Source organism: Tachypleus tridentatus, chromosome 11 (assembly GCF_004210375.1).
Source record: "Tachypleus tridentatus isolate NWPU-2018 chromosome 11, ASM421037v1, whole genome shotgun sequence".
In the NCBI taxonomy this organism is placed as follows: Eukaryota; Metazoa; Arthropoda; class Merostomata; order Xiphosura; family Limulidae; genus Tachypleus; species Tachypleus tridentatus.
The window spans coordinates 20,428,272-20,450,895 of record NC_134835.1 but is presented as its reverse complement, the minus strand read 5'-3'; positions in this window follow the sequence as shown (position 1 = coordinate 20,450,895).

The window sequence follows — 22,624 nt, the reverse complement described above, 5'->3', positions numbered from 1 at the left end:
ATCAATAACAATATCCTGACATTATACCACTTCAAGATCAATAACAATATCCTGACATTATACCACTTCAAGATCAATAACAATATCCTGACATTATACCACTTCAAGATCAATAACAATATCCTGACATTATACCACTTCAAGATCAATAACAATATCCTGACATTATACCACTTCAAGATCAATAACAATATCCTGACATTATACCACTTCAAGATCAATAACAATATCCTGACATTATACCACTTCAAGATCAATAACAATATCCTGACATTATACCACTTCAAGATCAATAACAATATCCTGACATTATACCACTTCAAGATCAATAACAATATCCTGACATTATACCACTTCAAGATCAATAACAATATCCTGACATTATACCACTTCAAGATCAATAACAATATCCTGACATTATACCACTTCAAGATCAATAACAATATCCTGACATTATACCACTTCAAGATCAATAACAATATCCTGACATTATACCACTTCAAGATCAATAACAATATCCTGACATTATACCACTTCAAGATCAATAACAATATCCTGACATTATACCACTTCAAGATCAATAACAATATCCTGACATTATACCACTTCAAGATCAATAACAATATCCTGACATTATACCACTTCAAGATCAATAACAATATCCTGACATTATACCACTTCAAGATCAATAACAATATCCTGACATTATACCACTTCAAGATCAATAACAATATCCTGACATTATACCACTTCAAGATCAATAACAATATCCTGACATTATACCACTTCAAGATCAATAACAATATCCTGACATTATACCACTTCAAGATCAATAACAATATCCTGACATTATACCACTTCAAGATCAATAACAATATCCTGACATTATACCACTTCAAGATCAATAACAATATCCTGACATTATACCACTTCAAGATCAATAACAATATCCTGACATTATACCACTTCAAGATCAATAACAATATCCTGACATTATACCACTTCAAGATCAATAACAATATCCTGACATTATACCACTTCAAGATCAATAACAATATCCTGACATTATACCACTTCAAGATCAATAACAATATCCTGACATTATACCACTTCAAGATCAATAACAATATCCTGACATTATACCACTTCAAGATCAATAACAATATCTGACATTATACCACTTCAAGATCAATAACAATATCCTGACATTATACCACTTCAAGATCAATAACAATATCGAGAGCTATCTGCGCTAGCCGTCCCTAATTTAACAGTGTAAGACTAGAGGGAAGGCAGCAAGTCATCACCACCCACCGCCAACTTGGGTTACTCTTTTACCAACAAATCGTTGTATTGACCGTCATATTATAACGCCTCCACGGCTGAAAGGGCGACCATGTTTGGTGTGACCGGGATTCGAACTAGCGACCCTCAGATTACAATTTGAATTCCTTAACACGCTTGGCCGGATTGATACAGAAGATAAGTGATTCCGAGCAGAGTTAAAAGAAGCGTAGTGCCTTTGATGACTTTCCTTTAAAAACAGTTATTTCTTTTCCTTTGGAAAGCTCTTTACATTTCTTTCCAATAAAATACCTAATATGTTTTGTGGATTGTTGTTTGATTTCTAGTGATTCTAAGGACTGAATGATTATTATTAATGTTCATGTGTAAAACATTTTGAGGTGTGGTTATTGAAGTAATCAATAGAAATCTAAATAACTCATAACACCAGAACATTTTTGAATTTCTATGTTACTACTCCTAAAAATATATAATTGCTTATAAAGTAAAAAAAAGCAAATATTTTTATATTTTCCTGTAGTTTTCTAGAATCATACAGTCAGTCATTCATGGCCCGGCGGTTAAATAATTGATTCTTAATCCAAAGTCGCGGGTTCGAATCCCCGTCGCACCAAACATGCTCGCCCTTTCAGCGGTGGGGGAGTTATACTGTGCCAGTCAATCCTACTATTTGATAGTAAAAGAGTAGTCCAAGAGATGGCGGTTGGTAGTGATGACTAGCTGCCTTCCCTCTAGTTTTACACCGCTAACGTAGGGACGGTTAGCGCAGATAGTCCTCGTGTTGCTTTGTACGAAATTCAAAACAAACCACACCAATCACTCCTACGTTTTTATTTCTTCAAATTTCAAAATATTTTTTTACCAAAGCTGAGCTTGTGAATTAAAACAAACAGCGACTAATATCTACTGGTTTTGCGAAGTATTTTTAGAAGGAACATAAGTGTAATAGCACATAAGAAAATAAACCCAAACTACCAACTATGAGAACCGTAATAATTGGTCCTGTAACGATCCATACGTAATGTGTTTTTCCGTACCGTTTACAACATGGCGTATTCAGGAACCGAGCCATGATTATTGGCCAGGAAGTTATAAATAGTAACGGAAAATCTGGTAATAAAATACTGCCACATCACTATTGAGGGCAAAAATAAACCATCCCGATACAGTTTTTACTTTGTTAAGGCATTACATACCCAAGTAAAGTAGAACTTATTTCCTTTGCCTCAGTATTACCGGAATTATTAATTACTCTGACATATTCACGTGGCCAGTGGATAGCAGAATTGTGACCTGCTCGAGTTTAGGAATCAACTTTTTCCATCATTTATTTTTTATCGAAAATTTGGCAATCAGCAACTGCACTGCCTTACGTCATGTCTAACGCCGCGCGCTTCATCATTGCCACAGACTCCGCCCATTTTGTAACGTCTATCTGGTTTAGATGTTTGTTGTCGAGTATGCGTTATTTGCATGCGCTTGCAAACATATTTTTATCGTGCAACTTTCAAGTGTTTAGATATATTTTGTTTTTAATCCCATAATATTGATAAGTGTATAATTATAAAACAAAAGAATCCAGATGATGGTGAACACTCAGAAAATAAAGACAGTTTAATTGATTCTGGTATTACTGACCAAAAGAGAATGATGCGTGACTGGAAAAACGTGAAACGAAAATTTAATGAAAGTTGAAATTTGTAGTGATTGAAGTAAGTAATAAAAGAGTGTATCTTTTGTGTAACAACGTTTTAAGGAACAATAAAGTGTACAACATTAAGCAACGCTTTAACAATTTTCACAACGAATTTGATGTAAAATTTCCAGTTGATAGCAAATATAGTATGAATGAAATTAGCCGTCTGAAAGCACAACTGCAGGAACATAGGGACTCCTCCACTAGTACAGAGGTATGTCTCCGGATTTACAACGCTAAAATCAGGGGTTCGATTACCCCCAGTGGATTGAGCAGGTAGCTCTTTGTGGCTTGTTCCTTGTGGAACAATTACAAATGAATGATTTCACACATTTTGCAAAGTTGAATAGTTTCTGAGTAAACATTTTCAACGTTAGATTTTCTCAAGTCTAGATCCATATCTCGGCTTACTGACATAAATTTAGAGGCAGAGCTAAGATACTCACTGAGCACAGATATTATGCCAAATATCACAACCTTGTTGATGAAAACCCCAATCAATTTTCACATTGAAAATCAGTTGAAATGTAATTATTTTGATTAAACTAACAAAATTATTTTAAAAAAAAACAAAGCGTTGTATTACATGGATATCAATATTTAGATGTAATATTATGTTTATAGGTTTTAATTATCTGTCACAACGTAAACGGACGTTATTAATCAATAGATAATGATTATTTAATACCTGCATCAGTGTGTTGTGGTATATAGATAGCAACACTTTTGGCGTGACTCGTGTTTGCACGGATATTAACACTTAAAATGTGTGTTATCTTTACCTAGATTTTAAAACATCAAGTCTATGTTGCGCTTGTATTTCGAATGTGTGTTGTATTTATATAGATATTAAGAATTCTAGTGTGTCTTGTGTTTGATATAAATTAACATTTCAATGTATGTGCTAGTAATATGTATATTATTTATAACTCCGAGTGTACCTGTTAATTTATAAATATGAATAATTCAATTGTTTGTTTTTGTTATTTTTAAAAACTTATAACAAGGGTTTTATTCATATAGATACCAGTAATTAGATGAAATATATGCTTTTTATATATTACGTACAATTTATACTAAACATACATATAATTAATATACAGGTAAGAGTTATTAAAAACATTCACCCTGAGCCAAAACTAGTGGTCAGTGTGTCCACGTACCGAGGTACGATGTGGTTAACGGTGGTTCGCAATTTCAGTTGTGAACGTGTTAGGATAGTGACCTTAATTATTTTGTTGGTTCAAAGTGTTTGTTGTGATGGTGGGTCGGACGCTGCATATAGATCACTGATATTAACCAGTTAATTAACCAGTGTGAGTACAAGAAGACATTGAAGGTAAACCTTATGACCCGTGACCCACATTCACCTCAGTTAGTTTCCAATCACATACTGATATATCTTTAGTTGTCGAACACCAATGATCTATAAGTCCAATCATCTGTTCTGAAGAAACAATCCAAAGCTTATATTCTTCGTCAAAATTTAAATTATAACCTCGTGGGTGTGAATTGACTGCGTAAATACATTTTGAAACCATTCTGTGAAACTTAGGAAATACCACGTGAATATAATACCATAAACTGTTCTACTTTATTGTGATATAACTACCACATAGTGTATATGTATATTGATATAATGTACAAGAGTATAACTATCATACAGTGTGTGTATTAATATATGATGTACTGTATTGTAACTATTATATCTATTAATATATATACAATGTACTAGAGTATAATTATTATACTGTGTATGTGTTTTATGATATAAAGTACTAAACTGTAAGTATTATACTGTATATGTATATTACGATAAAATGTGCTAGAGTATTACTACCATACAGTGTATGTGTATTATGATATAATGTATTAGAGTATAAGTATCATACCATTCCTGTGTATCATGATATTATGTCCTGGATTATGATTATTATAGTGTGTACGTTATTATGGTATAATGTACTGGGGTATAAGTATTGTACTGTGTATGTTAAGTGTTATATAGTGTACTACAGTGTAACTATTAAACTGAGTATGTGTATTATGATATAATGTGGTATAGGATAAATATCTTACTGTTCATGTGTATTATGATATAATGTGGTACAGGATAAATATCTTACTGTTCATGTGTATTATGATATAATGTGGTATAGGATAAGTATCTTACTGTTCATGTGTATTATGATATAATGTGGTATAGGATAAGTATCATACTATTCATGAGTATTATGATATAATGTGGTATAGGAAAAGTATCTTACTGTTCATGTGTATTATGATATAATGTAATATAGGATAAGTATCATACTGTTCATGTGTATTATGATATAATGTGGTATAGGATAAGTATATTACTGTTCATGTGTATTATGATATAATGTGGTATAGGATATGAGTATCTTACTGTTCATGTGTATTATGATATAATGTGGTATAGGATAAGTATCATACTGTTCATGTGTATTATGATATAATGTGGTATAGGATAAGCATATTACTGTTCATGTGTATTATGATATAATGTGGTATAGGATAAGTATCATACTGTTCATGTGTATTATGATATAATGTGGTACAGGATAAGCATATTACTGTTCATGTGTATTATGATATAATGTGGTATAGGATAAGTATCATACCATTCCTGTGTATCATGATATTATGTCCTGGATTATGATTATTATAGTGTGTACGTTATTATGGTATAATGTACTGGGGTATAAGTATTGTACTGTGTATGTTAAGTGTTATATAATGTACTAGAGTGTAACTATTAAACTGAGTATGTGTATTATGATATAATGTGGTATAGGATAAGTATCTTACTGTTCATGTGTATTATGATATAATGTGGTATAGGATAAGTATCTTACTGTTCATGTGTATTATGATATAATGTGGTATAGGATAAGTATCATACTGTTCATGTGTATTATGATATAATGTGGTATAGGATAAATATCTTACTGTTCATGTGTATTATGATATAATGTGGTATAGGATAAGTATCTTACTGTTCATGTGTATTATGATATAATGTGGTACAGGATAATCTTACTGTTCATGTGTATTATGATATAATGTGGTACAGGATAAGTATCTTACTGTTCATGTGTATTATGATATAATATGGTATAGGATAAGTATCTTACTGTTCATGTGTATTATGATATAATGTGGTATAGGATAAGTATCTTACTGTTCATGTGTATTATGATATAATGTGGTATAGGATAAGTATCATACCATTCCTGTGTATCATGATATTATGTCCTGGATTATGATTATTATAGTGTGTACGTTATTATGGTATAATGTACTGGGGTATAAGTATTGTACTGTGTATGTTAAATGTTATATAATGTACTAGAGTGTAACTATTAAACTGTTCATGTGTATTATGATATAATGTGGTATAGGATAGGTATCATACTATTCATGTGTATTATGATATAATGTGGTATAGGATAAGTATCTTACTATTCATGTGTATTATGATATAATGTGGTATAAGATAAGTATCTTACTATTCATGTGTATTATGATATAATGTGGTATAGGATAAGTATCTTACTGTTCATGTGTATTATGATATAATGTGGTATAGGATAAGTATCTTACTGTTCATGTGTATTATGATATAATGTGGTATAGGATAAGTATCATACTATTCATGAGTATTATGATATAATGTGGTATAGGAAAAGTATCTTACTGTTCATGTGTATTATGATATAATGTAATATAGGATAAGTATCATACTGTTCATGTGTATTATGATATAATGTGGTATAGGATAAGTATATTACTGTTCATGTGTATTATGATATAATGTGGTATAGGATGATGTAAAGTATCTTACTGTTCATGTGTATTATGATATAATGTGGTATAGGATAAGTATCATACTGTTCATGTGTATTATGATATAATGTGGTATAGGATAAACATATTACTGTTCATGTGTATTATGATATAATGTGGTATAGGATAAGTATCATACTGTTCATGTGTATTATGATATAATGTGGTATAGGATAAGTATCTTACTGTTCATGTGTATTATGATATAATGTGGTATAGGATAAGTATTTTACTGTTCATGTGTATTATGATATAATGTGGTATAAGATAAGTATCTTACTGGTCATGTGTATTTAGAGTAAAATATATAAGTTAACACTGTTCGTGACTTTAACTACTCAAACCAGTTTTGTACCTACTTTTAAAAAACGGACTATTTATTAATAAAAATATGAATTATAATGAACTATATTGTGGATCAGACATAAGAGAGACAAAGGAATTAGATAGTTTTTAGAATATAACAACATCGAATAGGATTACGGCTGGCTACGTCATCAAATAGACCAGAAACTGAACTATAAAATAACCAAAACCTTCCCGTCTTGTTTGTCATTATCTCACAGTTTGAAATGTTTAAGTTACGATCTATCACTAAAACTATCGTTTCTTGGTATTATGGAGCTATAGGGACTCCAATGTACAGGTAAGTAAGTACACAGGTGATGTGTTGTGTTGACGTGAACTGTATATATAGGTATTAATGTTTCTAGTTTGTGTTGTGCTCATATAGGTACTGACTTTTTATTGTATATTGTGTTATAAAGATACCAAAACTTCAGGTTTTTTTTGTTCAGATAGATATTAATTATTCGAGTGTGTGTTGTGTTTATATAGATATTAACACTTTTGTTGTATGTTGTGTTATGTAGATACCAACACTTCCAGTGTGTTTTATTTACACAAATATAAACACTTTTATATGTGTTGTGTTGTACAGATACGGATAACAAAATTGCAAGTGTAGGATTATCATGTATCGCTTCTTTTATTATTGTTTTAAAGTCTTATAAAAAGCGTTGAATTACATGGATATTATTATTTAGATGTAATATTATGTTTATAGGTTTCAATTATCTTTCACATTGTAAACGGACGTCAATAATCAATAGATAATGATTATTTAATACCTGCATCAGTGTGTTGTGGTATATAGATAGCAACACTTTCGGCGTGGATTGTGTTTACTTGGATATTAACCCGAGTGCATCTGTCAATTTATTAATATGAAAAATTCTATTGTATGTTTTTATTATTTTAAAAACTTATAACAAGGGTTTTATTCATATAGATACTAGTATTTAAATGTAATATTAGGTTTTTATATATTACGTACCACTTATACTAAACATACATATAATTAATATACAGATAAGAGTTATTAAAAACATTCACCCAGAGCCAAAACTAGTGGTCAGTGTGTCCACGTACCGAGGTATGATGTTGTTAACGGTGGCTCGCAATTTCAGTTGTGAACGTGTTAGGATAGTGACCTTAATTATTTTGTTGGTTCAAAGTGTTTGTTGTGATGGTGGGTCGGACGCTGCATATAGATCACTGATATTAACTAGTTAATTAACCAGTGTGAGTACAAGAAGACATTCAAGGTAAACCTTATGACCCGTGACCCACATTCACCTCAGTTAGTTTCCAATCACATACTGATATATCTTTAGTTATCGAACACCAATGATCTATAAGTCCAATCAACTGTTCTGAAGAAACAATCCAAAGCTTACATTCTTCATCAAAAATTTAAATTATAACCTCGTGGGTGTGAATTTACTAAGTAAATACATTTTGAAACCATTCTGCGAAACTTAGGAAATACCACGTGAATATAATACCATAAACTGTTCTACTTTATTGTGGTATAACTACCACATAGTGTATATGTATATTGATATAATGTACAAGAGTATAACTATCATACAGTGTGTGTATTAATATATGATGTACTGTATTGTAACTATTATATCTATTAATATATATAATGTACTAGAGTATAATTATTATACTGTGTATGTGTTTTATGATATAAAGTACTAAACTATAAGTATTATACTGCATATGTGTATTACGATAAAATGTGCTAGAGTATTACTACCATACAGTGTATGTGTATTATGATATAATGTACTAGAGTATAAGTATCATAACATTCCTGTGTATCATGATATTATGTCCTGGATTATGATTATTATAGTGTGTACGTTATTATGGTATAATGTACTGGGGTATAAGTATTGTACTGTGTATGTTAAGTGTTATATAGTGTACTACAGTGTAACTATTAAACTGAGTATGTGTATTATGATATAATGTGGTATAGGATAAATATCTTACTGTTCATGTGTATTATGATATAATGTGGTACAGGATAAATATCTTACTGTTCATGTGTATTATGATATAATGTGGTATAGGATAAGTATCTTACTGTTCATGTATATTATGATATAATGTGGTATAGGATAAGTATCTTACTGTTCATGTGTATTATGATATAATGTGGTATAGGATAAGTATCATACTATTCATGAGTATTATGATATAATGTGGTATAGGAAAAGTATCTTACTGCTCATGTGTATTATGATATAATGTAATATAGGATAAGTATCATACTGTTCATGTGTATTATGATATAATGTGGTATAGGATAAGTATATTACTGTTCATGTGTATTATGATATAATGTGGTATAGGATGAGTATCTTACTGTTCATGTGTATTATGATATAATGTGGTATAGGATAAGTATCATACTGTTCATGTGTGTTATGATATAATGTGGTACAGGATAAGCATATTACTGTTCATGTGTATTATGATATAATGTGGTATAGGATAAGTATCATACCATTCCTGTGTATCATGATATTATATCCTGGATTATTATAGTGTGTACGTTATTATGGTATAATGTACTGGGGTATAAGTATCTTACTGTTCATGTGTATTATGATATAATGTGGTATAGGATAAGTATCATACTGTTCATGTGTATTATGATATAATGTGGTATAGGATAAGTATCTTACTGTTCATGTGTATTATGATATAATGTGGTATAGGATAAGTATCTTACTGTTCATGTGTATTATGATATAATGTGGTATAGGATAAGTATCATACTGTTCATGTGTATTATGATATAATGTGGTATAGGATAAATATCTTACTGTTCATGTGTATTATGATATAGTGTGGTATAGGATAAGTATCTTACTGTTCATGTGTATTATGATATAATGTGGTACAGGATAAGTATCTTACTGTTCATGTGTATTATGATATAATATGGTATAGGATAAGTATCTTACTGTTCATGTGTATTATGATATAATGTGGTATAGGATAAGTATCTTACTGTTCAAGTGTATTATGATATAATGTGGTATAGGATAAGTATCTTACTGTTCATGTGTATTATGATATAATGTGGTATAGGATAAGTATCATACCATTCCTGTGTATCATGATATTATGTCCTGGATTATGATTATTATAGTGTGTACGTTATTATGGTATAATGTACTGGGGTATAAGTATTGTACTGTGTATGTTAAATGTTATATAATGTACTAGAGTGTAACTATTAAACTGTTCATGTGTATTATGATATAATGTGGTATAGGATAGGTATCATACTATTCATGTGTATTATGATATAATGTGGTATAGGATAAGTATCTTACTATTCATGTGTATTATGATATAATGTGGTATAAGATAAGTATCTTACTATTCATGTGTATTATGATATAATGTGGTATAGGATAAGTATCTTACTGTTCATGTATATTATGATATAATGTGGTATAGGATAAGTATCTTACTGTTCATGTGTATTATGATATAATGTGGTATAGGATAAGTATCATACTATTCATGAGTATTATGATATAATGTGGTATAGGAAAAGTATCTTACTGTTCATGTGTATTATGATATAATGTAATATAGGATAAGTATCATACTGTTCATGTGTATTATGATATAATGTGGTATAGGATAAGTATATTACTGTTCATGTGTATTATGATATAATGTGGTATAGGATGAGTATCTTACTGTTCATGTGTATTATGATATAATGTGGTATAGGATAAGTATCATACTGTTCATGTGTATTATGATATAATGTGGTATAGGATAAGCATATTACTGTTCATGTGTATTATGATATAATGTGGTATAGGATAAGTATCTTACTGTTCATGTGTATTATGATATAATGTGGTATAGGATAAGTATTTTACTGTTCATGTGTATTATGATATAATGTGGTATAAGATAAGTATCTTACTGGTCATGTGTATTTAGAGTAAAATATATAAGTTAACACTGTTCGTGACTTTAACTACTCAAACCAGTTTTGTACCTACTTTTAAAAAACGGACTATTTATTAATAAAAATATGAATTATAATGAACTATATTGTGGATCAGACATAAGAGAGACAAAGGAATTAGATAGTTTTTAGAATATAACAACATCGAATAGGATTACGGCTGGCTACGTCATCAAATAGACCAGAAACTGAACTATAAAATAACCAAAACCTTCCCGTCTTGTTTGTCATTATCTCACAGTTTGAAATGTTTAAGTTACGATCTATCACTAAAACTATCGTTTCTTGGTATTATGGAGCTATAGGGACTCCAATGTACAGGTAAGTAAGTACACAGGTGATGTGTTGTGTTGACGTGAACTGTATATATAGGTATTAATGTTTCGAGTTTGTGTTGTGCTCATATAGGTACTGACTCTTTTATTGTATGTTGTGTTATAAAGATACCAACACTTCAGGTTTTTTTTGTTCAGATAGATATTAATTATTCGAGTGTGTGTTGTGTTTATATAGATATTAACACTTTTGTTGTATGTTGTGTTATGTAGATACCAACACTTCCAGTGTGTTTTATTTACACAAATATAAACACTTTTATATGTGTTGTGTTGTACAGATACGGATAACAAAATTGCAAGTGTAGGATTATCATGTATCGCTTCTTTTATTATTGTTTTAAAGTCTTATAAAAAGCGTTGAATTACATGGATATTATTATTTAGATGTAATATTATGTTTATAGGTTTCAATTATCTTTCACATTGTAAACGGACGTCAATAATCAATAGATAATGATTATTTAATACCTGCATCAGTGTGTTGTGGTATATAGATAGCAACACTTTCGGCGTGGATTGTGTTTACTTGGATATTAACTCCGAGTGCATCTGTCAATTTATTAATATGAAAAATTCTATTGTATGTTTTTATTATTTTAAAAACTTATAACAAGGGTTTTATTCATATAGATACTAGTATTTAAATGTAATATTAGGTTTTATATATTACGTACCACTTATACTAAACATACATATAATTAATATACAGATAAGAGTTATTAAAACATTCACCCAGAGCCAAAACTAGTGGTCAGTGTGTCCACGTACCGAGGTATGATGTTGTTAACGGTGGCTCGCAATTTCAGTTGTGAACGTGTTAGGATAGTGACCTTAATTATTTTGTTGGTTCAAAGTGTTTGTTGTGATGGTGGGTCGGACGCTGCATATAGATCACTGATATTAACTAGTTAATTAACCAGTGTGAGTACAAGAAGACATTCAAGGTAAACCTTATGACCCGTGACCCACATTCACCTCAGTTAGTTTCCAATCACATACTGATATATCTTTAGTTATCGAACACCAATGATCTATAAGTCCAATCAACTGTTCTGAAGAAACAATCCAAAGCTTACATTCTTCATCAAAAATTTAAATTATAACCTCGTGGGTGTGAATTTACTAAGTAAATACATTTTGAAACCATTCTGCGAAACTTAGGAAATACCACGTGAATATAATACCATAAACTGTTCTACTTTATTGTGGTATAACTACCACATAGTGTATATGTATATTGATATAATGTACAAGAGTATAACTATCATACAGTGTGTGTATTAATATATGATGTACTGTATTGTAACTATTATATCTATTAATATATATAATGTACTAGAGTATAATTATTATACTGTGTATGTGTTTTATGATATAAAGTACTAAACTATAAGTATTATACTGCATATGTGTATTACGATAAAATGTGCTAGAGTATTACTACCATACAGTGTATGTGTATTATGATATAATGTACTAGAGTATAAGTATCATAACATTCCTGTGTATCATGATATTATGTCCTGGATTATGATTATTATAGTGTGTACGTTATTATGGTATATAATGTACTGGGGTATAAGTATTGTACTGTGTATGTTAAGTGTTATATAGTGTACTACAGTGTAACTATTAAACTGAGTATGTGTATTATGATATAATGTGGTATAGGATAAATATCTTACTGTTCATGTGTATTATGATATAATGTGGTATAGGATAAATATCTTACTGTTCATGTGTATTATGATATAATGTGGTATAGGATAAGTATCTTACTGTTCATGTATATTATGATATAATGTGGTATAGGATAAGTATCTTACTGTTCATGTGTATTATGATATAATGTGGTATAGGATAAGTATCATACTATTCATGAGTATTATGATATAATGTGGTATAGGAAAAGTATCTTACTGTTCATGTGTATTATGATATAATGTAATATAGGATAAGTATCATACTGTTCATGTGTATTATGATATAATGTGGTATAGGATAAGTATCTTACTGTTCATGTGTATTATGATATAATGTGGTATAGGATGAGTATCTTACTGTTCATGTGTATTATGATATAATGTGGTATAGGATAAGTATCATACTGTTCATGTGTATTATGATATAATGTGGTACAGGATAAGCATATTACTGTTCATGTGTATTATGATATAATGTGGTATAGGATAAGTATCATACCATTCCTGTGTATCATGATATTATGTCCTGGATTATTATAGTGTGTACGTTATTATGGTATAATGTACTGGGGTATAAGTATCTTACTGTTCATGTGTATTATGATATAATGTGGTATAGGATAAGTATCATACTGTTCATGTGTATTATGATATAATGTGGTATAGGATAAGTATCTTACTGTTCATGTGTATTATGATATAATGTGGTATAGGATAAGTATCTTACTGTTAGTGTGTATTATGATATAATGTGGTATAGGATAAGTATCATACTGTTCATGTGTATTATGATATAATGTGGTATAGGATAAATATCTTACTGTTCATGTGTATTATGATATAATGTGGTATAGGATAAGTATCTTACTGTTCATGTGTATTATGATATAATGTGGTACAGGATAAGTATCTTACTGTTCATGTGTATTATGATATAATATGGTATAGGATAAGTATCTTACTGTTCATGTGTATTATGATATAATGTGGTATAGGATAAGTATCTTACTGTTCATGTGTATTATGATATAATGTGGTATAGGATAAGTATCTTACTGTTCATGTGTATTATGATATAATGTGGTATAGGATAAGTATCATACCATTCCTGTGTATCATGATATTATGTCCTGGATTATGATTATTATAGTGTGTACGTTATTATGGTATAATGTACTGGGGTATAAGTATTGTACTGTGTATGTTAAATGTTATATAATGTACTAGAGTGTAACTATTAAACTGTTCATGTGTATTATGATATAATGTGGTATAGGATAGGTATCATACTATTCATGTGTATTATGATATAATGTGGTATAGGATAAGTATCTTACTATTCATGTGTATTATGATATAATGTGGTATAAGATAAGTATCTTACTATTCATGTGTATTATGATATAATGTGGTATAGGATAAGTATCTTACTGTTCATGTATATTATGATATAATGTGGTATAGGATAAGTATCTTACTGTTCATGTGTATTATGATATAATGTGGTATAGGATAAGTATCATACTATTCATGAGTATTATGATATAATGTGGTATAGTATAAAAGTATCTTACTGTTCATGTGTATTATGATATAATGTAATATAGGATAAGTATCATACTGTTCATGTGTATTATGATATAATGTGGTATAGGATAAGTATATTACTGTTCATGTGTATTATGATATAATGTGGTATAGGATGAGTATCTTACTGTTCATGTGTATTATGATATAATGTGGTATAGGATAAGTATCATACTGTTCATGTGTATTATGATATAATGTGGTATAGGATAAGTATATTACTGTTCATGTGTATTATGATATAATGTGGTATAGGATAAGTATCTTACTGTTCATGTGTATTATGATATAATGTGGTATAGGATAAGTATTTTACTGTTCATGTGTATTATGATATAATGTGGTATAAGATAAGTATCTTACTGGTCATGTGTATTTAGAGTAAAATATATAAGTTAACACTGTTCGTGACTTTAACTACTCAAACCAGTTTTGTACCTACTTTTAAAAAACGGACTATTTATTAATAAAAATATGAATTATAATGAACTATATTGTGGATCAGACATAAGAGAGACAAAGGAATTAGATAGTTTTAGAATATAACAACATCGAATAGGATTACGGCTGGCTACGTCATCAAATAGACCAGAAACTGAACTATAAAATAACCAAAACCTTCCGTCTTGTTTGTCATTATCTCACAGTTTGAAATGTTTAAGTTACGATCTATCACTAAAACTATCGTTTCTTGGTATTATGGAGCTATAGGGACTCCAATGTACAGGTAAGTAAGTACACAGGTGATGTGTTGTGTTGACGTGAACTGTATATATAGGTATTAATGTTTCGAGTTTGTGTTGTGCTCATATAGGTACTGACTCTTTTATTGTATGTTGTGTTATAAAGATACCAACACTTCAGGTTTTTTTTGTTCAGATAGATATTAATTATTCGAGTGTGTGTTGTGTTTATATAGATATTAACACTTTTGTTGTATGTTGTGTTATGTAGATACCAACACTTCCAGTGTGTTTTATTTACACAAATATAAACACTTTTATATGTGTTGTGTTGTACAGATACGGATAACAAAATTGCAAGTGTAGGATTATCATGTATCGCTTCTTTTATTATTGTTTTAAAGTCTTATAAAAAAGCGTTGAATTACATGGATATTATTATTTAGATGTAATATTATGTTTATAGGTTTCAATTATCTTTCACATTGTAAACGGACGTCAATAATCAATAGATAATGATTATTTAATACCTGCATCAGTGTGTTGTGGTATATAGATAGCAACACTTTCGGCGTGGATTGTGTTTACTTGGATATTAACTCCGAGTGCATCTGTCAATTTATTAATATGAAAAATTCTATTGTATGTTTTTATTATTTTAAAAACTTATAACAAGGGTTTTATTCATATAGATACTAGTATTTAAATGTAATATTAGGTTTCTATATATTACGTACCACTTATACTAAACATACATATAATTAATATACAGATAAGAGTTATTAAAAACATTCACCCAGAGCCAAAACTAGTGGTCAGTGTGTCCACGTACCGAGGTATGATGTTGTTAACGGTGGCTCGCAATTTCAGTTGTGAACGTGTTAGGATAGTGACCTTAATTATTTTGTTGGTTCAAAGTGTTTGTTGTGATGGTGGGTCGGACGCTGCATATAGATCACTGATATTAACTAGTTAATTAACCAGTGTGAGTACAAGAAGACATTGAAGGTAAACCTTATGACCCGTGACCCACATTCACCTCAGTTAGTTTCCAATCACATACTGATATATCTTTAGTTATCGAACACCAATGATCTATAAGTCCAATCAACTGTTCTGAAGAAACAATCCAAAGCTTACATTCTTCATCAAAATTTAAATTATAACCTCGTGGGTGTGAATTTACTAAGTAAATACATTTTGAAACCATTCTGCGAAACTTAGGAAATACCACGTGAATATAATACCATAAACTGTTCTACTTTATTGTGGTATAACTACCACATAGTGTATATGTATATTGATATAATGTACAAGAGTATAACTATCATACAGTGTGTGTATTAATATATGATGTACTGTATTGTAACTATTATATCTATTAATATATATAATGTACTAGAGTATAATTATTATACTGTGTATGTGTTTTATGATATAAAGTACTAAACTATAAGTATTATACTGCATATGTGTATTACGATAAAATGTGCTAGAGTATTACTACCATACAGTGTATGTGTATTATGATATAATGTACTATAGGATATAAGTATCATAACATTCATGTGTATTATGATATTATGTCCTGGATTATGATTATTATAGTGTGTACGTTATTATGGTGATATAATGTACTGGGGTATAAGTATTGTACTTGTGTATGTTATTATGTTATATAGATGTACTACAGTGTAACTATTAAACTGAGTCATGTGTATTATGATATAATGTGGTATAGGATAAGTATCATACTATTCATGTGTATTATGATATAATGTGGTATAGGATAAGTATCTTACTGTTCATGTGTATTATGATATAATGTGGTATAGGATAAGTATCTTACTGTTCATGTGTATTATGATATAATGTGGTATAGGATAAGTATCTTACTGTTCATGTGTATTATGATATAATGTGGTATAAGGATAAGTATCTTACTGTTCATGTGTATTATGATATAATGTGGTATAGGATAAGTATCTTACTGTTCATGTGTATTATGATATAATGTGGTATAGGATAAGTATCTTACTGTTCATGTGTATTATGATATAATGTGGTATAAGATAAGTATCTTACTGGTCATGTGTATTTAGAGTAAAATATATAAGTTAACACTGTTCGTGACTTTAACTACTCAAACCAGTTTTGTACCTACTTTTAAAAAACGGACTATTTATTAATAAAAATATGAATTATAATGAACTATATTGTGGATCAGACATAAGAGAGACAAAGGAATTAGATAGTTTTTAGAATATAACAACATCGAATAGGATTACGGCTGGCTACGTCATCAAATAGACCAGAAACTGAACTATAAAATAACCAAAACCTTCGTGTCTTGTTTGTCATTATCTCACAGTTTGAAATGTTTAAGTTACGATCTATCACTAAAACTATCGTTTCTTGGTATTATGGAGCTATAGGGACTCCAATGTACAGGTAAGTAAGTACACAGGTGATGTGTTGTGTTGACGTGAACTGTATATATAGGTATTAATGTTTCTAGTTTGTGTTGTGCTCATATAGGTACTGACTCTTTTATTGTATGTTGTGTTATAAAGATACCAACACTTCAGGTTTTTTTTGTTCAGATAGATATTAATTATTCGAGTGTGTGTTGTGTTTATATAGATATTAACACTTTTGTTGTATGTTGTGTTATGTAGATACCAACACTTCCAGTGTGTTTTATTTACACAAATATAAACACTTTTATATGTGTTGTGTTGTACAGATACGGATAACAAAATTGCAAGTGTAGGATTATCATGTATCGCTTCTTTTATTATTGTTTTAAAGTCTTATAAAAGCGTTGAATTACATGGATATTATTATTTAGATGTAATATTATGTTTATAGGTTTCAATTATCTTTCACATTGTAAACGGACGTCAATAATCAATAGATAATGATTATTTAATACCTGCATCAGTGTGTTGTGGTATATAGATAGCAACACTTTCGGCGTGGATTGTGTTTACTTGGATATTAACTCCGAGTGCATCTGTCAATTTATTAATATGAAAAATTCTATTGTATGTTTTTATTATTTTAAAAACTTATAACAAGGGTTTTATTCATATAGATACTAGTATTTAAATGTAATATTAGGTTTCTATATATTACGTACCACTTATACTAAACATACATATAATTAATATACAGATAAGAGTTATTAAAACATTCACCCAGAGCCAAAACTAGTGGTCAGTGTGTCCACGTACCGAGGTATGATGTTGTTAACGGTGGCTCGCAATTTCAGTTGTGAACGTGTTAGGATAGTGACCTTAATTATTTTGTTGGTTCAAAGTGTTTGTTGTGATGGTGGGTCGGACGCTGCATATAGATCACTGATATTAACCAGTTAATTAACCAGTGTGAGTACAAGAAGACATTGAAGGTAAACCTTATGACCCGTGACCCACATTCACCTCAGTTAGTTTCCAATCACATACTGATATATCTTTAGTTATCGAACACCAATGATCTATAAGTCCAATCAACTGTTCTGAAGAAACAATCCAAAGCTTACATTCTTCATCAAAATTTAAATTATAACCTCGTGGGTGTGAATTTACTACGTAAATACATTTTGAAACCATTCTGCGAAACTTAGGAAATACCACGTGAATATAATACCATAAACTGTTCTACTTTATTGTGGTATAACTACCACATAGTGTATATGTATATTGATATAATGTACAAGAGTATAACTATCATACAGTGTGTGTATTAATATATGATGTACTGTATTGTAACTATTATATCTATTAATATATATAATGTACTAGAGTATAATTATTATACTGTGTATGTGTTTTATGATATAAAGTACTAAACTATAAGTATTATACTGCATATGTGTATTACGATAAAATGTGCTAGAGTATTACTACCATACAGTGTATGTGTATTATGATATAATGTGGTAGAGTATAAGTATCATAACATTCATGTGTATTATGATATTATGTCCTGGATTATGATTATTATAGTGTGTATGTTGTTATTATGGTATAATGTACTGGGGTATAAGTATTGTACCATTCATGTATTATGTTAAGTGTTATACTGTGTATGTGTATTATGATACAGTGTAACTATTAAACTGAGTATGTGTATTATGATATAATGTGGTATAGGATAAGTATACTGTTCATGTGTATTATGATATATTCATGTATTATGGTATACTAGTTCATGAGTATTATGATATAATGTGGTATAGGATAAGTATCTTACTGTTCATGTGTATTATGATATAATGTGGTATAGGATAAGTATCATACTATTCATGTGTATTATGATATAATGTGGTATAGGATAAGTATCTTACTGTTCATGTGTATTATGATATAATGTGGTATAGGATAAGTATCATACTGTTCATGTGTATTATGATATAATGTGGTATAGGATAAGTATCTTACTGTTCATGTGTATTATGATATAATGTGGTATAGGATAAGTATCATACTATTCATGTGTATTATGATATAATGTGGTATAGGATAAGTATCTTACTGTTCATGTGTATTATGATATAATGTGGTATAGGATAAGTATCTTACTGTTCATGTGTATTATGATATAATGTGGTATAGGATAAGTATCTTACTGTTCATGTGTATTATGATATAATGTGGTATATTATGATATAAGTATATCATCTTACTGTTCATGTGTATTATGATATAATGTGGTATAGGATAAGTATCTTACTGTTCATGTGTATTATGATATAATGTGGTATAGGATAAGTATCTTACTGTTCATGTGTATTATGATATAATGTGGTATAGGATAGGTATCTTACTGTTCATGTGTATTATGATATAATGTGGTATAAAATAAGTATCATACTGTTCATGTGTATTATGATATAATGTGGTATAGGATAAGTATCTTACTGTTCATGTGTATTATGATATAATGTGGTATAGGATAAGTATCTTACTGTTCATGTGTATTATGATATAATGTGGTATAGGATAAGTATCTTACTGTTCATGTGTATTTAGAGTAAAATATATAAGTTAACACTGTTCGTGACTTTAACTACTCAAACCAGTTTTGTACCTACTTTTAAAAACGGACTATTTATTAATAAAAATATGAATTATAATGAACTATATTGTGGATCAGACATAAGAGAGACAAAGGAATTAGATAGTTTTTAGAATATAACAACATCGAATAGGATTACGGCTGGCTACGTCATCAAATAGACCAGAAACTGAACTATAAAATAACCAAAACCTTCGTGTCTTGTTTGTCATTATCTCACAGTTTGAAATGTTTAAGTTACGATCTATCACTAAAACTATCGTTTCTTGGTATTATGGAGCTATAGGGACTCCAATGTACAGGTAAGTAAGTACACAGGTGATGTGTTGTGTTGACGTGAACTGTATATATAGGTATTAATGTTTCTAGTTTGTGTTGTGCTCATATAGGTACTGACTCTTTTATTGTATATTGTGTTATAAAGATACCAACACTTCAGGTTTTTTTTGTTCAGATAGATATTAATTATTCGAGTGTGTGTTGTGTTTATATAGATATTAACACTTTTGTTGTATGTTGTGTTATGTAGATACCAACACTTCCAGTGTGTTTTATTTACACAAATATAAACACTTTTATATGTGTTGTGTTGTACAGATACGGATAACAAAATTGCAAGTGTAGGATTATCATGTATCGCTTCTTTTATTATTGTTTTAAAGTCTTATAAAAGCGTTGAATTACATGGATATTATTATTTAGATGTAATATTATGTTTATAGGTTTCAATTATCTTTCACATTGTAAACGGACGTCAATAATCAATAGATAATGATTATTTAATACCTGCATCAGTGTGTTGTGGTATATAGATAGCAACACTTTCGGCGTGGATTGTGTTTACTTGGATATTAACTCCGAGTGCATCTGTCAATTTATTAATATGAAAAATTCTATTGTATGTTTTATTATTTTAAAAACTTATAACAAGGGTTTTATTCATATAGATACTAGTATTTAAATGTAATATTAGGTTTTATATATTACGTACCACTTATACTAAACATACATATAATTAATATACAGATAAGAGTTATTAAAACATTCACCCAGAGCCAAAACTAGTGGTCAGTGTGTCCACGTACCGAGGTATGATGTTGTTAACGGTGGCTCGCAATTTCAGTTGTGAACGTGTTAGGATAGTGACCTTAATTATTTTGTTGGTTCAAAGTGTTTGTTGTGATGGTGGGTCGGACGCTGCATATAGATCACTGATATTAACCAGTTAATTAACCAGTGTGAGTACAAGAAGACATTGAAGGTAAACCTTATGACCCGTGACCCACATTCACCTCAGTTAGTTTCCAATCACATACTGATATATCTTTAGTTATCGAACACCAATGATCTATAAGTCCAATCAACTGTTCTGAAGAAACAATCCAAAGCTTACATTCTTCATCAAAAATTTAAATTATAACCTCGTGGGTGTGAATTTACTACGTAAATACATTTTGAAACCATTCTGCGAAACTTAGGAAATACCACGTGAATATAATACCATAAACTGTTCTACTTTATTGTGGTATAACTACCACATAGTGTATATGTATATTGATATAATGTACAAGAGTATAACTATCATACAGTGTGTGTATTAATATATGATGTACTGTATTGTAACTATTATATCTATTAATATATATAATGTACTAGAGTATAATTATTATACTGTGTATGTGTTTTATGATATAAAGTACTAAACTATAAGTATTATACTGCATATGTGTATTACGATAAAATGTGCTAGAGTATTACTACCATACAGTGTATGTGTATTATGATATAATGTGGTATAGGATAAGTATCATACTATTCATGCGTATTATGATATAATGTGGTATAGGATAAGTATCTTACTGTTCATGTGTATTATGATATAATGTGGTATAGGATAAGTATCTTACCATTTATGTGTATTATGATATAATGTGGTATAGGATAGGTATCTTACTGTTCATGTGTATTATGATATAATGTGGTATAGGATAAGTATCTTACTA